The 10,454-nt window shown below is 49.6% G+C and overlaps 1 pseudogene; it reads right to left on the reverse strand.

The window, feature by feature from the left end:
- Positions 1-1,579: 1,579 nt before the first annotated feature.
- Positions 1,580-3,762, reverse strand: LOC128411121 (uncharacterized protein K02A2.6-like; annotated as a pseudogene).
- Between the last annotated feature and the right edge of the window lie 6,692 nt (positions 3,763-10,454).

Below are 10,454 nucleotides of genomic sequence, written 5' to 3' on the forward strand. Positions count from 1 at the left end.
ATGCTATAGTTGTGCAAATTGGTGGTGCTTTTTTCAACCCAAAGGGAGAAGGCAAGCGAATGGGGAGTACTATCAGGGGCAAGGAGAAGGTGGCCCAGTCAAACTGGGGTTGGAGGAGCTACTGAGGATACCATGTAACTGGGCCTCCAAAACAAGAGGTGACCCAGCATTGGCTTAAAAGCAGTGTTTGAATCTCCCATTGTTGTAGGTGCATTTTGCGACAGGGAATTTCATTAGCCGTGAGCAGCTTCTGAGCTCCGCACCTAAGATTTCAGATTAAAACTGCATAGTGTAAGGAGAGGAGGACCTTTTTCTGCCTCCCCACTTCCAGCTACTCTCTGAAGACTGGAGAAGAAACTATCCTAAGAATATTAGGGGGGTGGGTGGGCAGAGGAAGGACTAGACCATGTGAAAAATGAAGATAATATTTTAGCTGCAGTTCATTCATTTTGAGCTTTGTATTCTTGTTATCAAAAAAGCGCACCTAGATATTCTTCTACTTAAACAACAAAAGCAAAGGAAAACCCACCACCTTCTGAAGTGTCAGTAGCTTGCACCACCAGGAAGCGCTCTGAAATATACTCAGAGTCGCAAAGTGATTTCATGCTCTTTATTCAGCTCATAGTGGTGAGGAGGAATGAATGAAAGTCCCCTCAAAGTATCTGCTTTATATACATTATTTACACAATGGGCTGCACATGATTGGCTAATTCCGGAATTCTACTGTAAGCCAATCAGGTTGTGGATTCACTTCTATCTGGAGCATGATTGGGTGGTTCCTGCCAACCAATCATACTGCTGCATTGTTCTAGGACCAATCAGACTGCTGCATTCTGAATCCTATTGTTCTAGGACCAATCAGACTGCTGCCTTTTGGATCCTATTGTTCTAGGACCAATCAGACTGCTGCAGTTTGGATCCTATTCAACTCAGTACATAACACCCCTCCCCTCTAAGTTCCAGTCCTGCCTGGGAGGTCGCATTCATAGTCCTCAAGGTACGCCGGCAGCCTACGTGTGCGTTGCGGCCTGTGGTGTTCCCTGGTCCGGGGTTCAGGTTCTGGCTCGTGTTCCAAGGATGCTGGCTGTGATGGGGCTGTATGGTCTGGCGCAACCGGCTCGCTCAGTCGTGGTTCTGGTTCCGGTGTCCTTTCGGCCTCACGGGTCCTCTCTGTATTTACTGATTCTGCCTCTCCTGCTTGCCCCTGCTGCTCTATGGGCCTCACTGCCCCACTGTTCCCTTGGGACTCCTCTGACCTGTCCTCCTCCTCCTGGTTTTCTCCCGGGAATCGTCGCCGTATCTGGTCGCAGTGGCGGCGCCAGCATTGCCCCCCATCTGTTAGTACCTCGTACGACACGGGGCCAGTGACCCTGGTGACTGTGGCGGGTACCCATGCAGGGCCTGCCCCAAAATTCTTTGCGTACACTGGGTCCTGGGCCTCGAAGGTCCAGGGGTTCCTGCCTTCCCCCACCACTACCTCATCCTGAGCTCTATCGGGGTGAAGGCGGTCCAATCTGATTGCAAGGCGCCGACCCATTAGTAGTTCAGCGGGGCTCCGGCCAGTTGTTGAGCTGGGGGTGCTGTGCTGTGCTAGAAGGAATGTGGCAAGGCGGTACTCCCAATCCGCTTGCGTCATGCGGCGAAGGGTGTCCTTGGTGGTCCGCACCATGCGTTCTGCTTGGCCATTGGTGGCAGGGTAGAATGGCGCTGAACGGATGTGGCGGATGGCGTTCTGCGCTGTGAAGGTTTGGAATTCTCCTGACGTAAATGCAGTCCCGTTGTCTGAGACGAGAGTGTCAGGGAGCCCGTGGGTTGCAAACAGCCTGCGTAGTACCCGGATGGCTGCGGATGTAGAAGTGGACGGTACCAGTGCGACTTCCAGCCATTTGGTGTAGGAGTCCACCACTATGAAGAATGTTTTCCCCTGAAAGGGGCCAGCAAAGTCCACATGCAGGCATGACCATGGTGCTCGGGCGGACTCCCAGGACTGGACTGGGGCCCTTGGGGGATCTGGGCGGGATTCTTGGCAGGCCTGGCAGTGTTTGACCCAGGTCTCTATCTCTCCGTCGATCCCCGGCCACCACACATAACTCCTGGCAAGGGCCTTCATTCTTACTACCCCTGGGTGTGTCTCGTGTAGGGCTGTGAGGACCCTTTTGCAGAGGGGCTGGGGAACAACGACCATGCTTCCCCATAACAGGCACCCCTTGTGGGCCAACAGTTCATGTTTGCGGGTTGTGTAGCCAGCGAATTCTGGCCCGGGGCTGCTGCTGGGCCATCCCCTCCACACCCAGTCCAGGACCCGGGAGATGACCCTATCTTTCTTGGAATGGTGTGCAACTTCTTGTGCCTGAATGGGGCGCTCGGGAAGCAGCTCCAGGCTCATAACCTCTTGTGCAGGTGCTGGGTCAGGGCCTGTTTCCGGTAGTGGTAGCCTGCTGAGGGCGTCCGCATGGCCCATCGCCTTCCCAGGGCGGTGAATCAGTGCATACTGGTAGCTGGCAAGGAAAATTGACCACCTGAGGACACGAGGAGACAGCACTTGGGGGGTCTGCTTTTCGGGGGCAAACAAGCCAAGCAACGGCTTGTGGTCAGTCACCACGGTGAAGGGCCGCCCGTACAAGAAATCATGGAATTTTTTTACTCCCTTCACGATTGCCAGACCCTCCTTGTCGATTTGCGAGTAGTTCCGCTCGGTTGCGTTGAGTGTCTGGGAAAAGTATGCCACCGGTACCTCTCTTCCATCCGGGAGTTGGTGTCCCAGGACAGCGCCAATGCCATAGGGTGAGGCGTCGCATGTTAGCACCACCGGCAGCCTCTCGTCGAAGTGTGCCAAGACCGAGTTTGAGACAAGCAAGTCCTTGACTGCCTGGAATGCGGCCTCCTGGCGCTGGCCCCACACCCAAGGGGCCCGCTTGTCCAGGAGTCTGTGTAGGGGCTCCGCTACCGCCGCCTTGTGGGGAAGGAAGGAATGGTAAAAGTTCAATAGTCCCAAGAAGGCCTGAAGTTCAGTCTTGTTCTTGGGCGCTGGGGCATCACAAATGGCCCGTACCTTGTCCCCAGTCGGGTGGACCCCTTCTGCGTCCACCATAAATCCCAGAAAGTCCACCTGAGGCACTCCTAGTAGACATTTTTCCCGCTTCACCTTGAGACCCGCCGTCTGGAAACGGTGCAGAACGGTGCGGAGGCGGTCCTCAAACTCCTCGGGTGTGGGCCCGGCAATCAACACATCATCGAAGAAGGGGGTGACACCAGGAATCCCTTTAAGGAGAGAGTCCATTAGATTCTGGAATATGCCTGGTGCCACGCTGACACCGAATTGCAGTCGGTTTACCCTGAACGCTCCTCTGTGCGTCACAATCGTCTGTGCCTCTGCTGTGGCCTCATCTACTGGCAGCTGTTGATATGCTTGGGCCAGGTCCAGCTTGCCAAAAATTTTCGACCCAGCCAGGGTAGCAAGGACATGGCTGACCACTGGCACTGGGTATGCATGGGCCGTGAGGGCCTTGTTTATGGTACATTTGTAGTCTGCGCAGATGCGGACCGAACCATTAGGCTTGACGGGTGTGACGATTGGGGTTTCCCAGGGGGCATTAGGCACCAGCTCCAGCACTCCTTGCTCCACAAGTCGGTCCAATTCCTCGTCTATACGGGGTTTCAGGGCGAACGGGACCCGGCGGGCCTTGAGCCTGACTGGTTGTACTGCGGGGTCAAGCTGTAGAGCAATGGGGGGCCCGTATACTGTCCCAATTTCCCATCAAAAACCCCTGGAAATTCCTTGCATATGGCATCCACGTCCACTTGTAAGGTAGTGTGGTTCACCCCAGTGACGGCTAGCCCCAGTGGTCCAAGCCATGCCAATCCCAGTAAGCTAATGTAGGGGCCCTTGACCACAAGCAAGTCCAGTTGCCGTGTCCGTCCTCGGTACTGCACCCTGAAGGTCCCCATCCCCATTGTGGGGACCTTACGTTTCTGGAAGTCCCGGAGGGTGAATGGGGCCGGCCTGAGTTTGGGACCCCCAGTAGGACACAGTTTCCTTAAGGTCCTTGCCGAGATTATGGATAGAGTTGAACCCGTGTCAAGCTCCATGCGGCATGGGGCCCCCTCTATCTGTACCTCTACATAAATTTTCTCTACGTTGGGGTGGGGCAACTGGTATACCTGGAAGTCCGTGAGCTCCGTCGAGTTGCCTTGGTGCGTTGGGCCCCGGGACCTGGGGCTCTTGGATTGGTCATCTGATGCCTGGCGTCGGGTGGGCCGATCCCGACACACCCGTGCGATGTGTCCCAATTTTCTGCACTGCCTGCACTCTGCGTTGCGGAAACGGCAGGTCCTCCTCTCGTGACTTTCTCCACAGCTTGCGCAGTTCCCTCCTTCTCGTCGAGGCAGCTGTGGTATGTGGGCTGCTTGAGTGCGCTGCTGTACTCGGTGCACCTCCTCCCTGTTGGATCCTGAGTCGTCGGTGAGGTCTTCGTGGTGGACCCTCGGTTGGGACGGCTCACTCGGCCGTGCCTCTTGCGTCAACCTCTCGGCAGCTTCTGTTGCCAGGGCCTCCTCCAGAGCGACCTGGAACGTTAGGTTCTTCTTAGCGTAGAGGCGTCGTTGCAGCTTCTCATCCTTCAGGCCACCGACGAGGCGGTCACGAAGCATGTTCTCCAGCTCTGAGAAGTTGCAGAACCGGGCAGCTTGGTGGAGAGAGGTCACAAACCCAGTTATGGTTTCCCCAGGGGCTTGCCGCTTTGCGTAGAAGGCATTTCGACGAGCCACCACTGAGGGCTGTGGCGAAAAGTGCCCCTTCAGCTGTTCCATTATTGTTTTGTATGGAACAGTAGCAACGTCTTCAGGCGCAAGGAGAGCCCGGGCGATTTCAAACGTCTCCTCTCCGCAGACGCTGAAGAATATTGCCCTCTTCTTGGCGTCTTCTTCATCGGTGACCCCTTTGGCTTCTAGGAGGAAGGTGAAACGGGAGGCGTACGCTTCCCAGTCTCCAGATGCTGGGTTGAACCGCGAGAAGCTGCTGTCGGTTGCCATTCTGAGTTCCTTGTGTCCTGGAGCTGAAGCCTGGATACACGGTGCGAGGCAGCGGTGCGGCAGGTGGCGGTACTGCGGTGCTGTGTGTGGCAGTCAGCTCAGCGGGATCCCACCTTCGTCGCCAGTGAAATATACTCAGAGTCGCAAAGTGATTTCATACTCTTTATTCAGCTCATAGTGGTGAGGAGGAATGAATGAAAGTCCCCTCAAAGTATCTGCTTTATATACATTATTTACACAATGGGCTGCACATGATTGGCTAATTCCAGAATTCTACTGTAAGCCAATCAGGTTGTGGATTCACTTCTATCTGGAGCATGATTGGGTGGTTCCTGCCAACCAATCATACTGCTGCATTGTTCTAGGACCAATCAGACTGCTGCATTCTGAATCCTATTGTTCTAGGACCAATCAGACTGCTGCCTTTTGGATCCTATTGTTCTAGGACCAATCAGACTGCTGCAGTTTGGATCCTATTCAACTCTGTACATAACACGCTCCCTCATTCGTTTTCTTGTAATTCAAAGTCTCACTCTCTGGAGCCACAGAAAAGCCATTTTCACCTCTGGTCCTGCCCCATGGAGGTTGTGCAGAAGGGAATGTGCACCTCCCAGCTGAAAAATGCCCCCTCCGCCGCCCCAGACCAAAGAGATGTCCACTGGCGGTTGCAGTAGAGAGAATACATCTAGGTCAGGGGTCAGCAAACTTTTTCAGCCGTGGGCCGGTCCACTGTCCCTCAGACCTTGGGGGAGCGGACTATATGGGGGAGGATGAACGAATTGCTATGCCCTACAAATAACCTAGATATGCATTTTAAATAAAAGCACGCATTCTACTCATGTAAAAACACTAGGCAGGCCCCACAAATAACCCAGAGATGCATTTTAAATAAAAGGGCACATTCTACTCATGTAAAAACACACTGATTCCCGGACCGTCCGCGGGCCAAATTTAGAAGGCAATTGGGCTGGATCTGACCCCTGGGTCTTAGTTTGCCTACCCATGATCTAGGTGGTCAGCTGGTCTGACATGTTTGAGTTTGAAAGCAACTCAGTGAAGGGAGCACATTTTTTCTTATAATGACACCTCAAAGGAATCAGGGCCAAGTATATTTTGTGCTAAAAGAAATCCAGAATACTGCAGCAACATCATCCAAATTATTTGCTCGAAAAGACCAAATTCTCAGAACAGTACAAAACCAGAAATTCTGTTACTGTATTTTTTTTTAAGAAAAATGAAAAACATGTATACACTTTAAAATGTCAAATATAGGAAGCACATCTGAAAGCACACGTGTCGTTCAATGAAAACACACTATCAATACTTCCAATAATCAGTCACCGTTTCACAGAGTATAAAAGGTATAGATCTGAGGATTTATTACCATCTTCTCATTAGTCCCATTTCATCGTCAAGCAGAATTGAGATAAGCTATATGTGTGGCCTAGTCATTACCACTAAGGGAAAGGGTTGTGATTGTTTGCTCCTGTACCATTGGCTATATGGGACAAATTGTCCTGGATACTATTTCTAATTATAAGCTGTATATAAATTTATTGAACAAACTGGGAGCTTGCTTCCAATGCTAACTGCAGTATGTGTGGGGTGGGAGCAATTTCCTGCAAGATCATAGCTAGAGACGGAAGGCTTAAACCTCCCCTCCCTGTGCCCATGCTATTAGTGTCTAGATTGATGTTCTTATATATGTTTGAAACTGCTGTGTAAATGATGTTTTATCAATCATACTCTCCTTTGCACTCATCTGTTTGTTGCACATATTCATGGCACTGTTTGCAAAATGTATGGTTTTGCATTGACGTTTGAAACGAAACTGGACTGGACGGAACCCCCAAGTCATACATCAGCCTTCTCTAGCTCAAGAAAGTGGTGTGTGTGAGAGAGAGTTTTAAGATACATTGCCTGTGTTACCTGGCTCTATTTTTCTCCTTTGTTGTTGATGTCACTGCAGTGCATCGGTGCTTTCAATCAGCTGTCACCAGGAGTACAAGGAGCAGGGGTCCTCAGAAACAATTTGAAAAGAGCTGTTCCATGTCAGACGTTCGCCTTTCCTTTCCCTTGCTCCGCCTTCCAGGTTATTCTTCACTTGAGACACTTCTTCGTACGTCTGGAAAACGTTCTCAATGAACAAACAAACAAACATCACAATTCGATACATCAAAACTTTGCACTTTTCCACAGAGGTGAAGAAATCCCCAAAGCAATGCATGGACAGAATGTGCTCAGCAGTTATCCCAGTATGATGTGCTATGAGAGGATATTAGTGTGTTGTGACCAGCCAGATGCCTCTGGGAAGCCCCAAAGCAGGGCAGTGAGGCAGTAGCTCTCTCCCACCATTGCTCTCCAGGGACTGGTTTTCCGGTTCCTTACCACCAGCCCATGCACGAATCACAACTCTCTGTGAGTCATTGCTCTGGCATTGCCCCTTTCTAAGTGGCATCAGTTGGAGAAGAGCAGCTCTAAGGGAGATTGAATGGCTTGGCCAAGCCTGTCCAGTGTACAGAGATGAAGCAAAATTGCATGTCCTTGGAGGAGTTTGCCAGTTGCATCTCTGCATGATTTACTGCTCTGGCCTTGTCCCCTTCCAATCAGCTTTTGCTGTGGGCAGGTCATTCTGCAACACACCTCTGAACTGGTAAGTCTGGCTCACACAGTCGCTCCCAGTGCAGAGACACAGTAAACAGGTTTGCCCTCAGCAGAGGTTGCCCATCTTCTCTCTGCCTGAGTTACTGCACTGAATTTGCCTTTTTCCAGTCAGAAGGCACATGCAGAACCGTGACTCATGCAGGACCAAATGTGGTGTGTTGTGGCAGTTCTGTGTATTGAAACATAGAACTGCACTCGTCACTTAGAAAGGGAGGTGGGGTGGAAATCTGACATTTCCTAGTGAAAGGAACATGACTGCAATACTTTTGAGGGACCCAGGAAAATTCAAAAGAATATTTAGCTCCACATTAACTTGTTTAGAATCAGCATGCCAGTTTTATTAGAGGACATTAAGTTTGTCTCCCACTTCCTCCCCCTTTTCCTTCATTTCGAAGAAATTATTCATCTGAGCAAAAGGTTATGTTTTCCTTCTGAATCTCTCTCTCCGCTGTGGTATATCGAAGTATTTTCCAATGACGCTCCTCAAGAATTATTTTAGATAAAAGCACCCATGTAGCAGATTGATGGAAGGTAATGTATTTTTTTATATATATATAAAAATATCTCTCTAATTCTCTTCTCTGTAAAACACCCTCGCACAAAACAGGCTCCCCCTCCCAAAAGAAGAAAGAATCTCCCTCACACCCAGCCTGCCCCCCCTCGCTTTACCATGTAGTGTTTAAAATGCATAATCTCTTCTGTTGCTTTGGTAAGTCAATCACACTAACAGGTACAACGGCCTCAGGCTAAGTACAGCAAGTGACAAAAATGCTTTCAGGTTGTCATGTCTTAAAGCTGAAAGGTTGCCCCCCACCTTCAATCCCCACTGCTTATTCATCTTCATCGGCTTGAATAATGCTTTTCCCATGTTGTTACGTGTTGGTAAATTAAAGAAGCCTTCCAGACAGTTCTGTCAACAATTTACTGAAATGTACCTCATTAGTGAGGTTGAGCTGTCACATGAACATAATTTAATCCTACCAAATTATCACTCAAAAATACTAGAATATCCAGACGAAGGAGGCGAGGTTTCGGGGAATGCCGCCACATTTTCCCCATGGATGAAGTTTCACATGTATTCCTCTCCATCCCCATCCCCCCCCCCTTTGAAAAGGTTCTTGCAGTTTAGTTTACAATACAACACACACCAGCTCCATATCTCACAGTTTATCAGTGCAGATTTATGTGTTTTTACTCAGAAATATTCCCCACTGTAATCAATGGGGTTTACTCTCAGGTAAGTGTGCACATAGATATGCAACCTGATGGATGTTTTGGTTCTGTGCTCTCTGTGCTATTTTATCACACTGGTTTTGTATTTGATTTTAACGTGCGCTTGTCTCTCAAGCTACTTGTGAATTTTTATTGCAGTGTGGTTTTATTGTTGTTCGTTTATTGTGGTGTTCTATTCTCATTTCTTATTTTGTATGATGCCTACAGCATTTACTTTATGAGGTGTCTCATAAATAATAATAATAATTAATACATGGCTGGTTCAAATACAATAGATTTTCTGCTTAGTTCTGGTGGTAGTGGGGAACAATGTGTGAAGATCTCACATGTGTTTAATTTGCCTCATGCACATGCTTTGGGAAATAGTGGCTTCTCAAAATATGCACAGTCTTTACACATGACCATCTGTATGGCCACACACATATTTTCCCCTACACGTTGTCTGTTGTACTTTGTCTCCAAACAGGCACTAATAACTGGCTCATTAAGTAGGGGCTTTACAGAGCACTCAGGCAGACCTCTAAATACAGGCCTGCAGCAGGGTTTGTATTAGACTAGGGATGACAAACTTGTGGCCCTCCAAATGTCACTGGACTCCAACTCCCATCAACCCCAGCCAGCATGACCAATGGTCAAGTATGCCTGCATAAGAATATCACATGTGTGAAGTGAGCCAAATAGCACCAAGGCTATGTGTGAAATATATGAACCACTGATGCCCACTTGGCACAGCTTGTCGCCTAACAAACTAAACACAGTTCACCAAGCATTGCTGCTCGTCCTACATTTATTTATTTTCTCACAGAACCGGGGGGGGGGGGTGTACATGAGACTTTCCAGATGGTTCTCTATGCAGGCACTGACTGGATATAGGCCCAATTAGCTTCAGCAAGGTGGTAGTCCCATGTGCAATGCCCTGAAGGGTATGTAGCTATGGGCTGCCTCTGAAGATTTCTCAGAAACTTGAGAGAGAGAGAGAGAGAGAGACAGACAGACAGACATAACATTCAAAACAGTAACACACATGTAGGCAATCTGCAGTCTGTATGTGGCTCCCTTGGGTCTCTCCTGCAGGTCCTTGAATGTATTCGCACCACAACAAATATGTCCGACATGGAAAACCAGGTGCAGGGTGAAGAATCGAGAAGAGCCTGGTAAACAATGCTCTTCCTGCATTCTCCATCACCTCTGTGGAAATTTTCATTGTTGTGGATTGACTGCTGCTTTGCGTATCAGGAAGAGCAAATAATAAATGATTCCCTCTACTTTATGCCGTATTTCAGCTGAGAGGCATTTGGCCTCTTTTGTGGAAATGGCCGCTCATCCCTTCTCAGGAGGGTGGTGGTTGTGGACCCTGACTCTGTCCATCCTCCCCAGCAGCTAGGACTCACATGTCTTGCTGGACTTTAAGAAATTCCCTGGCCGGCAGAATCAAGGAGTGGGGATTCATTGCAAAAATGTGGGCTTTAAATAGGCCAATCGGAAGCCCCAGATGGGCAGTACCTTGCTGGCTGGCTGGCTAAGCA

This window comes from Podarcis raffonei, chromosome 3, assembly GCF_027172205.1.
Source record: "Podarcis raffonei isolate rPodRaf1 chromosome 3, rPodRaf1.pri, whole genome shotgun sequence".
NCBI lineage: Eukaryota > Metazoa > Chordata > Lepidosauria > Squamata > Lacertidae > Podarcis > Podarcis raffonei.